This window comes from Lycium barbarum, chromosome 1 (genome assembly GCF_019175385.1).
Source record: "Lycium barbarum isolate Lr01 chromosome 1, ASM1917538v2, whole genome shotgun sequence".
Taxonomy (NCBI): domain Eukaryota; kingdom Viridiplantae; phylum Streptophyta; class Magnoliopsida; order Solanales; family Solanaceae; genus Lycium; species Lycium barbarum.
In genome coordinates this window covers 25,662,377-25,673,901 of record NC_083337.1, presented here as the reverse complement: position 1 = coordinate 25,673,901, position 11,525 = coordinate 25,662,377, and the positions used below count along the sequence as shown (strand labels likewise).

The following is an 11,525-nucleotide window of genomic DNA, read 5'->3' as shown; positions in this document are numbered from 1 at the left end:
TCATACCTTAAGCATGCAGCCACCACGTTATCACTCTCCTCCTTGGTTGAGTTTTAGCTCAAATTGAAGACAACGCAGTGTACAACACTTTTCTCTTCATGGGCTTCGGGATTCAGGGCTCAGATTTTGGTCAAAATTGGTTTTTCTTCTCTCCAAGGCTCTTCTCTCTCTCTTTCCAGAATTTTCTGGCGTTCTTGGTCTGAAAAATGAGGAGAAAGGGCTGAAATTTTACTTAAATAGGCATGGGTCATGGGACTAACCCGGTTGGGCCCGGATTGGGCCTAGCCCACTGACCATTCTGCCTTAAAACATCCGTATCTCATTATCCCGACGTCACCTATGGAACCACGACCTACGGTTGGAAAGCTAATTCAATTATCGATAACTTTCATTTTGGGAGTTTTCCCAAATTCCCAAATTTCGATGGGGTTATGGCCTCCCGAAGTCAGATCACCCAAATATTATTTGTTTGGAGGGCTTCCACTTTATATATGTGATTCATATAACTTGTCACATGTCCCAAAAAAAATCTCGATGTGTGGGCCCCACCTCAGCTTACGAATAATCCGACGTACAATAATACGAAATATAATACCATCAACGTGAGTTTGCATTATGTAGCGACAACATGATTGTCAATTTTGAGGAAGCACGTGTCACGCTCATGCTCTGAAAACGCGGGGTATAATAGTAACACTTCCTAACCTTATTCACGATTCTTACTATGTTTTAATTGCACTCTGTGGAGTAGGCATATTTAACCCTTCACCCTTTCTGATCAATCTTATCCTTAATATCTCATAAGCTGTCTTATCAATACCTTCATAATTTGTCATAATTCTTCCTCCTCCGTACTTTAATCTCAATCATACTATCACTCCTTTTAATTATAAACTCGTCGTAATTTATCCCTACTTATCAGTTCACTCAATACCTCAATAAAATGTTTTGTTAAGATTTGCGACCTTTTTCTAAATCATCCCTTAGTATCACAAACCCTTCCGAATTATTCTAGCATTTCATCAACAACATATGAAACACATGATCCTAGACAGCCCACAAGTTTGAGTTTTCCTTCCACAAATTCCATCTCCAATTAGTTGATTAAAACTAATAAACTCAAAGAACACAAGAACACTCCCACTCCAAGGTTACGTCACCATGAAGCGTCCTCCGAAACCACACAAGAAGAACCAGAATTCGACATGCACCACTAGACTTCCATTGCTTAGCTCACATAGTTTACCCTCAGATTTTTTTTTTGGGTCATGAATGAACTATTTAGTTCACAAACTACTTGTTGTATGCTTTGTACTATTCCAATAGAGTGAAACTTAATTGCTGGACATTTTTGCCTTTTAACGTGAGCCTTTTTCTAAGGCAAAATGGGGTTGGAAAGTATTCTGGTTCGTTCGAATGAATTCCAAACTTTGCTACTCATATATGCTTTTTCGAAATAAAATTTCCCAAGTAAGAATAGTGCCTCATACAGATGACATGGAGGGTATCTCTTAAAGCTTTAATCCAACATAATAAATTTACCCTATCGGTATCGAATTTCAAGACATATTATGAACCTATATCTCATTCTCTCTTTTCTATTTCTGGGAAAATTTGGGCAGAATTCCTCTGTACTTCTTACTATCCCAAAACCTGCACACAGGAAATACCAATAATGCCTCACAGGGCCAACATATATACGTATATATCATATCATGTCATAGCCACAGAGGGCTCCCAATTTCAAGTAAAAAGTATAAAGGTGTCGAAACTTACCTCACATATCGCACCTCGAGACGTACCTGATCCTTTAACGATCCGCCCTGTTATACCTTCCTATCGACCTCCCCTTTCATTCTTCAACTTTACATGTCAATCATACTCCAATATTCTTACCTTACCCGACATGCCTCTTTCGCACCGTGGCTTACCTGTGTACTGTGTAGCTTCTAATATCATCAGTCACTTTCTTCTGTCAATGTCGTTCTTCAGCTGAAATCAAAGGTTAGTATAAGGAATTTCATTTCCTATGGCTGGGCTCTATCGGACGATCTAGGATAAGAAGGAAAGATAACATCCTAAATGTCCTGTAGTTTCCTCTTTATTGATGTGGTGCAAAACACACCGATAAACAAGACTCTACTAGACACGGTCTGTAGACACTCCGAGGATGAACCGCTCTGATACCACTTTTGTCACGACCCAACCCCGTGGGCCATGACTAGTGCCTGAGCTGGACACCCGTATACGAACCTGTTAAATATAATCAAAATGATTCTATGAACAATATGGAAACTTGCAAAAGAACTCCAACGGTTCATAACATCATCATATATGTGTATTCAGATAAACTGTCTCCTGAGGAGTCACAAATGATCAAACCATAAAACGATACGCAAGCCGACAAGGCCGCCACTACTCATCAATATCATGTCATATGGAAGCCAACAAGGCTGCTACAGACGGACATCATATCATAGTACATCATATAGACACAGCTGGACAGAACTTATACACAACCCACACATATGTCTACAGACCTCTAAGAGTGTCGATAGCGAAATATGACGGGACAGGGCTCCGCCGCACCCCTGGATAAACATATACCTATACATCATAAGATATTTACCAAAAGTCTAGGCTCCGGAACAACGGAGCTTTCCAAGACAGCTGAGTACAAGTCCTATGCTGAAGGGTCACCAAATCGACTATCTGTACCTGTGGGCATGAAACGCAGTCCCCCGAAGAAAGGGGGTCAGTACGGAATATGTACTGAGCATATAAAGCATGAAATACAGTAAAGAGAATCATACTGACATAGGGAGTACAGAAGACAAGTATAACATCCAAAATACCAAAACACTTGCCTTTTGAAACATAAATCATGCATGTCAATATCATATATCATACCCGGCCCATTATGGGACTCGGAGAATAAGGTCGCCATATACCATCCTTGGTGCCATAAACACATCATAAGACCAACACATCATAACACCATCATATATATATATATATACCGTACCCGGCCCTCTAGAGAGGGACTCGGTGAATAATGCAGTGAAACTGTGCACGAAAACGTATCCTGGCCCGGGACTCAGTGAAAGATATGTTGAGACATGCACGAGTAGAGTAGTGAGCAACCATATGCAAATTAAATCATATTTGAGACTCAAGAGAATAATCAAAACGAACTATCATTTGGAAATCAAGACAATAGTCATATCAAGTACCTTTCGAATATCACTATGGATTATATCCAAATAGAACTTCTGGAATCATATACACGTATCAAGACATAATGAAATAGCTTTTGGAAATCAAGAACATTATCCATCTTAGTGGCTCTAAGAATAGGAACTTCTTTGGAATCACATAAACATCGTCTGTTCGTTTCATAAAGATCATGCCAAAAAGAAAGAAGGGTTAACTTTACATACCTTGAACTCTATCTAAATGTCCAACGTCTACTTCTCGAGCACGTAGGTCTAAAATTAAGATAACATAAGCCACAGGTAGATTATCCGCATCACTTACCAACCAATCCAAGTACGAATGAAACTTAACGAAATTCGGGCAGCATTTCCCCTGAAAACTTAACAATCCTCGAGATTCCAATTTAGCCAAACATCAATCAAAATACCAATAACAACAACACCAACAATTTCATATCAAACTAGAATTAAATCCATTCTTAAATCACTTCCAAAACAGCCCAATATACATTCGTATACCAATGCTTGTATACACTTCTTTATTTTCGTATATCCATAGTATAACAACAAACACAACAACAACCAATCCCACGATATTCCAGCCCATAAAACAATTCATAACAACCACAAAACAGCCCCAAAATATTGTCACAAAACATCCACAAAAATCATATAAAACAGCCTGGTATACGCATTGTATACAATATCTTCATACATTTTATTCTCCCAAATTCAAGAACAACAACTTATCAACAACACCAAAAACAATATCAACAATTATCATACATCATAACTCAGCTAATTCCATCCATTTAATCCACTTAAAGCAACCCCTTAATCCATAAATCTCAACAAAACAACAAACGAGTTTATAACGCTATTTTCTCCGTTCTAATCCGTTAAAACTCTAAATAAACTTGTTAACAATGAAAAAGGGACCTTAATCTTACCTTACGTATGCAGAAACACGTCAACACTCTTCTTCTTGGCTGATTTTTAGCTCAATTTGAAGGCAACGCGACGTACAACACTTTTCTCTTCATGAGCTTCGGGATTCGGGGCTCAGATTTTGGTCAAAATAGATTTTTCTCTCTAAGGTTCTCCTCCCCCTCTCTCTCTAGAAGTTTCTGGGTGTTTTTGGTCTGAAAATGAGGAGAGAAAGCTGAAAAATTCCCTTAAATGGCATGGGTAATGGGCCTCACCCGACTTGGAATCGGGTTGGGCCTAACCCACTGCCCAGCTCGACCTTTCTGCCTTAAAAAGTCCATATCTCCTTATCCCGATGTTACATGCAGACCCACGACCTATGGTTGGAAAGGTATTTCAATTATCTACAACTTTTATTTTAGGGGTTTTCCCAAATTCCCAAATACTGATGGGGTTATGGCCTCCCGAATTCAGATCACCCAAAAACGTAACTTAAAAACAATTTTTTTTAGAGGGCTTCCATTTTGATTTGGCTCAAGGGTCCTTCTTGAGTTGTGTTTAACTTCACATATATTATCCATATAACTTGTCATATGTACTTAAAAAAAAATCTCGACATGTGGACCCCACCTCAGCTTACGAATAATCCAACGTGCAAAAATACGGGGTATAACAATCAGGAAGTGTATATTAGATGAATTGAGTTGCTATAGGGCCTAATTTTTGGTATCAATCAATGTGCTGGTGTTCCTAGGCTTGATTTACTAATAGTGGTTTTAATGCTTACTCGAGGATGAGCAAGAGCTTAAGTGTGGGGTGATGATGTTCAGCCTAAAATGGCATATATTATTCATTGTTGCTTCACATTCGAGTATTTTTAAATGTCTTTTGAGTTTTAATTATATTTCTTTGTGCCCACTTTTATATTTTTAATGTGTAAGAATAATGTGGCGTAAAGATGAAAAGATTTGGAGCAAAATTGAATAAAAAGTGGGAGAAAAAGAAAAGAGGAAGAAAGAGAGGAGACAAAGAGTGGTGGTCTAATCATTAGGCAATCATTGTCATAATGATTAGACTATAAATGAATATAATTGAATATGTGAATTGAAGAATTGCAAAGTACGTACCTGGCAGTGCTCACGTGTCGCATGCTTGACGCGGAGACTACAGGTCTCTGATTCTCTGTTGTCCGTGTTGCACCCGAGCTGCGGGTGTGACGAGAGCCTACTAATTTTTCCCAGTCCTAGTCGGATTTGGTTTTTAAAAGCCCAAGCCTTTTGGTACCCTATAAATACATATTATACACGGTTTTTACAGAACTTTGGATAACTTGAAACTCTTAGTTCAGAACTTTGGACCTAAAGAGAGCTTGGAGCCGCCGTGGAGGCCGTAGTTACACGGTTTTATCTTCTCTTCTCTGTAATACTTGTTTTTATGTTTTTATTCGAATGATTTGTTATTTTTCTTCCATGTCTATATGGAGCAAAACTCTTTAGTTCTTGGGTTTTGATACAAACATGAAAGTTGACATTTAATTACTTGATCACTTATTAGACACTATCTGTGGCGTGTGAATTGAACTAGGGATGGGGAATTTGCATGCGTAATAAGAATAAATAGAGCTTGTTTGATTAATTGTTTCGCTAATCAGGATAGGAATATACCCTTTAGCCTAGCTTTGTTGAATACGGATAAGTAAATGCGTTCTTGTTACCTCTGGCGACCATAGGAATATTGGCGTTATAATAGTATCTATAGGCTTGTGAACAACTAGGAAGATACTCATAAAGTTATAATTAACCCGTCAACTAGTAACCCATAGGTAGAACGATTTGAAGACTCAGCTAAATTGTTAGTGCTCATAGCCCTTGATCTATCTGTTCTCCGACAAAAATCCGCTCTTTCTTGGTTGAAGTTCATTATTTGCTTTCTTTTATTTTTAGTTAGTGTACAGTTATAATTTGTATTTTATTTCTTATTTAGATAATTAACATTAGTTTAATTTAGTAAATAGTTAATCATAAGTCCCTATGGGTACGATAACTGGACACATGTGTTGTAATTCCTTCACTATGTGTTGTAATCCACATGCCCTAACAAAGACAAAAGAAAGTCCCCAAACCACACATATTCACAACAACACAAGGGACAAAAGACGAAGGAGAAGAGAAACAACTCACACTCACAAGGATGTACAAGTGCACCAATGCGATACTATAGGCTTTCCCTTTAAGTATTTCTCCGCTAATGCAAACACACTTTGTTCGAAATCAATTAGGACTTGTGGGTTGTATTGTAAGCTTTTGGTTAAGGTAGGGTAAACTTTGGATAAGAGTGACTCAAAACCTCCCTATGCCCTACAATTTTCAACAATTAAAGCACAATTCCTTCAAAAACCTTTCAACCCTTTTCTTCATTTGTCATTCCACCATCTAATCTTCCCTTTATTCACAACTTTTGTATTCGTTTTGTTTCCCTTTTCTTTCCCTTTTCTAGCCACAGCGAAACCCCTGTCGACTGTACCATATATATACATATCACAACAAAGGCCACAACGTCACCCCCTGTCAACTGTGCCATATATACACATAACAAAGGCCACAGCGTCACCCCCTATCAACCGTGCCATATATACACACAACAAAGGTCACAGCATCACCCCCTGTCACTGTGCCTTATATATATACAACAAAGGTCACAGCGTCACCCCCTGTCAACTGTGCCTTATATATACATGAAGAATGAACATGAGTGCAGTGCATATTCAAAATGAAATGATAGAAATTTGCAATGTCACAAAATAGCCATATACATATATTATACTCATGGCATGCATAGGAGTTCAAATAGAAGCTATCGCTCTATCTCACCTTGAAGGAACAATTTATAAGGTGAGATCAACAACAATGAAATAAATCGACAAAATCATAAAATAGCTTAACATTTTCATATCATTGTTGAAATCGTACTTGAGACCTTTAAGCATAAAAACCATCCTCAACGTAATACTCATAAAAAAATTCTCATTTTTTACATCATAAGAAGCTTTTGAAATCAAGGAGGTTATGGAAACACTTATGGAATCATACAATAGGAATCATTCCTTTGAAAGAAAGGGACAGGCCTTAACATACCTGAAATTCACGTTGCGACTTTTCTGCCTATTTTCGGTTTCGCAATATACCTATAACACCATTCATACTATGGTTAGGCTCACTGTTATATACGTATCCTAGAACTTCAAATTAAACCTTAAAATCTGCCGAAATTCGGGCAGCACCTCCCCTGTTTATATGACTAACCCGAATTCATAATTCAACAACCAAAAACAACAACAACAATACCAACATCAATCATAATATTCCTAATATCAAAATACTCCATAAACATCTCACATGGGGTTCATCCCATATTTCCACCAATCAAACCACTATACGGCTGTTTAACAGTTCTATCTCCGTAAATAAACCAAAATTAACAATAATAATAAAATATTCATACCTTACTCCCAATATTATGGCTATATCTTCACTCTTGCACCTTGATCCTAAGCCACAACGCGTCACTACACAATTTTGTAGTTGCAACTATACACCGTCTGGACCGAAATTTGGGAATTAAACTTGGCTTGGGCTAAATTTTGGCTTGGGAGTTGGGGAGAACTCTACAAAATTTTGGAGAGTATTTGGGGTGTTGGTGAAGAAAATAAGGAGTAAGCCCCTTTAAATAGCGGTCCAGGTTCTACTTGGATGGACTTAAAATTCCTTCAGCGCATTGCGCCCCCTTTGGGCGCGTTCGCGTTGGCTAAATTTTTCTGCCTGCACGTTCGTTCAGGAAAAAGGTCATAACTCTTGATCTGGATATCGTGGTAGGACCCACGACCTATGGTTCGAAAGATCTTTCAATTATCTACAACCTTCATTCTTGGTGTTTTTCCAAATTTCAAACGTATAATATTGGTTTGGCCCCTCCAAGTCAGATCATCCGAAAATGTTTCCTTTAATCGTCCTTTTAGAGGGCTTATGCCCATATTTCGCTTAAGGGTACTTCTTAGGACTTGCTAAACTTTCCATGTACTACTCATATATCTCTTCATATGTCCTTTATAAAACCCCAGCATGTGGGCCCCACTTAGCTTACAGTAACGAGGACTTTCATCAAGCAACGTACTACCTGATTTACACCATATGGTCTCCAAATGTCATATGTATATTATTACTACACTCTTATAATATAACCTTCATCCCTAACCCGGTCCTCAAAATTGCTCAGCGTATTCGCGCCTCATGGTGGCGCGTTCACGCTGTGCTGGCCCTTGGCCTTCCGCGCGTTCGCGTAGACTATTTTCATAGCCTGCCAGCCCAACTTGTAACGTCCATATCTCCTTACCCCTATGTCCTATTGAGCATCGGTTTGTTGCGTTGGAAACTAGACTTCCCGAACTTCACTTTAGGCTTTTGTTTCACTTCAAAACTCTTAATATACTAAAAGATATTCTTTCTCCCAGTTAGATAAAAATTTCCATACCAAACCTTGCCCAACTTTTCTTCAATGCCTTGGAAGCTTAATCTCCTTAGTTCACTTGTTTTCCAATCCCTCTATAAGCTGTTATGCGAACTCGAACTCTTAAAATTATAAAACGAGCACCTATGATCTGGAATCTTCTCGACAATAACGCTGATGTCTACAATTGAATAACTAACACCTAACAAATCTCAACGTGCAGAACTATGGGGTGTAACATTCTTCCCCTCTTAAAAACATTCGTCCTTGAATGTTGTAGTTACAAATCCACGGCGTTTTTACTGATGTCTTGAAGTGACTGCCCTTCTCTTATGCTCCGATCGCCTTATTTTTAACATAGGTTGGTCAACCTCTTCTCGTTCTCTCTTAGCTCTTTATTAAACTCTTTCATAATGCTATAGCCTTGTGTTCTTATATAACTGAACTAACATTAAATTAACATTCTATTCCTGTCAAGATAGCTTTGGTTCGCCAAGGCTATGGCTACTCTCCAACTCACAAGTACCTCCTCTTACTTGCTCTTTAGTCCTCTACTAGTGGACAACTCCCTTGCTTGGCAATGGCCCCCTCCTTGAGTCATTTTTTTTCTTCGAAGTGCTCTTCTCCACTTGCCACTTTATATATTAGCCCGGAAGTTCGTAGAATGTCTTCTCAAAAGTACAAATCTGTTCTATTTCTAGAAGACTTTTCCGTTTCTGAGGTAATCGTGTCAATGTGACTGCACAGTTCCCTTCGAATGCCCCTCAAGAACCAGAATCTCTTGGCATTTTTGCAAACCTGCTTATTTTCTCCCAATTCACATCCTCATTCGTTGTTACTGCCCTCCAGTTCCTCTTATCAGAATCTGATTTCGAACCCTTGACCTTCGTCTTGTGTTCTGTACTACATATTCCATTCTTTCCGTATACTTTGATGTTATTGCATCAGGCTTATCCAACTCTAGCTTTCAGAGAAAAATAGTGTCAATTTGCCCTATCGCACTTGCCACGTAAACTTCAATACCGTGTTCAGTCAATACCTTTAACATATAACCCCATTAATTATCTTTACTGGTTAACATAACCACACATAAGCTATCGTATCTCTTTACTAATACCTTACATACCAAGTATCCCCAATACTATTCAAACTCGTCCTAATTCTGTAACTGTATACGTCTTTTCTCTCTCTATCAAGCCGGTCCGCCTCATCTTTCGCAATCATTAAGAATCTCCAACCGTGAGGTTCACACACTTCTAATTTCCCTCAAGCTGCTCTGGTTCCTCATCCTTCTCTTAGGTCTAAACTTGTAGGACTTCTTAGCAGACTTCCCAGGGGGTCACCCATCCTAGTACTACTCTGGCCCAAGCATGCTTAACCTCGAAGTTCTGATGGGATCAGGTGCTTTAGTGCTAGTATGATCTCATCCATCCTACAGCGTGGCCTTTATCACGTGACCTAAAACAGGTAGTTTTCCTAACGGATCCCAAGAAAATTTTCGATCATGTATCTCCCTCCGAATCGGAAAAGTCCCTCACTTTACTGACCAAGCAAATGCTGTTTTAGCCTTTAGAACTCTCAATAACAAGCCATCAATTAATACATACAACTGCTTTCCATTCCTAAATTTTAGGATTCCTTGTAGCGGTAAAACTTCCTAGCCGCAGTTATCTATAAGTACCTTGGTTATCGGTCCCAGTAAAACTTCCATTTGTCAACTATCAATGGTGTCCTGCAATAATTGTACACACACAAGAAGTCCAATAAAAGACTCATATACCTGTAGCCGGCTTGTCCTCTTCTCGGTCTGAAGGGTTGTAAAGTGAAGTATCCTCCTCATCGTCCTTACACCATTCTGTTAGCCATCTCATCATGGCGATTGTTTATATGGTTCTATGTCATATACTCTTACAATTGATATAACTAGCGGCTTGAAATTTCACGAGGGTTCACTGTCACCAGCTTGTTTTGACCAATCACAATATCCTTGAATCCCTTTCTTGCGATCTTATCTCCGTCTACTTTGATGGCTTCTCCTTGCATTCCTTAGCTCATCTTGCTTCATAACTCCCTATTAGTTCTCGATTTTCCTATTGTCGGGTGTCATAATTCCTCCAATACCTTAGTCAGCCCTTGTGCTCGTACTCAAGCTTACTTGCTTCCCCCCTTAAAGGCTTTACTTTATGGTGTTGTATTCCATTTCCATTCTCGATCGAAATTTCATCCCATAGTAATCCGTTTGTTATCACTTTTGTTTTTTCACTTACGAGTCCTTCAAGTAACCTACTTGTCATTACTAAAAAATACTACTTTAAATCTCAAATCTTGCCTATAATAATCCCTAGGGATACTCAAAATGATGTTGTACCCTACTATCTGTCCGGCCGGAATAGTACTTTTTATTCCAATAATTAATGCCCAATGTCCACTTGTAGTGTCATCTTCATCTTATCATTCCATATCATCTTGTCCCATACTTTCCCCTTAATAAATATGTAACCATCATAGACGTATAATCTTCATGATATCCTAAATCTTTGGTCCCTGTCCTTCAATTTTTTGAAGAATTTTGGCAGAGTGTCCATTATTCACAGCCTTTTTAGTTCTGGTTATAAGGACTTATAGGTTGGTTTCGGAGTCCTCACATTGATCCTTTGTCACGTACAACCTTACTCTATCTCTCGTTGATTTATTTAAACTTGATCCTATCATCTGCTTTCCCGCTTTCATCCTGACCTTTTTCTTAATTATATATTATCTGACCCTCAATGGGTATTCGTTTTTCCTTGTCCAAGTTTTTCCTCGTTCATGATATCATAACCTTCTTTTTCCTAATGCTCCTTCTTATATTATTAGTCGAATTACCGCTATCTGACTTTA

At 38.6% G+C, this 11,525-nt stretch overlaps 1 pseudogene; it reads right to left on the bottom strand.

Moving 5' to 3' along the window:
- Positions 1–9,956: 9,956 nt before the first annotated feature.
- On the bottom strand, positions 9,957–10,074 carry LOC132618286 (5S ribosomal RNA; annotated as a pseudogene).
- Positions 10,075–11,525: the final 1,451 nt, after the last annotated feature.